This window comes from Brassica oleracea, chromosome C9, assembly GCF_000695525.1.
Source record: "Brassica oleracea var. oleracea cultivar TO1000 chromosome C9, BOL, whole genome shotgun sequence".
NCBI classification, from domain to species: domain Eukaryota; kingdom Viridiplantae; phylum Streptophyta; class Magnoliopsida; order Brassicales; family Brassicaceae; genus Brassica; species Brassica oleracea.
The window spans coordinates 43,114,350-43,114,761 of NC_027756.1; positions in this window are offsets into that span (position 1 = coordinate 43,114,350).

Sequence of the window (412 nt, forward strand, 5' to 3'; positions counted from 1 at the left end):
AGAATAATCTCTACAATGGTAAATCTCGTCACATCAGAAAACGACATAAAACCATTAGATAACTTATCTCAACCGGTGTAATCACAATAGACTACATCAAATCGACTGACAACCTAGCGGATCTATTTACTAAAGGTTTGCCACGAGATGTTGTTGCTAAATCATCAAAAGAAATGGGTTTAAAGCCTATAACGAATGAGGATGCTTGATTGCAACCCTACCTATCATGACTGGAGATCCCAAGACGTAGGTTCAAAGGGAAAACAAAATCAAGCAGAATCTAACCAAAGCACTTGAGACAAAGTAGTCTCTTCCCAGCTCCTAAGATGAGAAAAGTGCTAACAAATGTGTAAAGGATAAACATAAGCTTTTAATGATTTCATAGCTTCTAAGCGGAGTATTACTCAATACT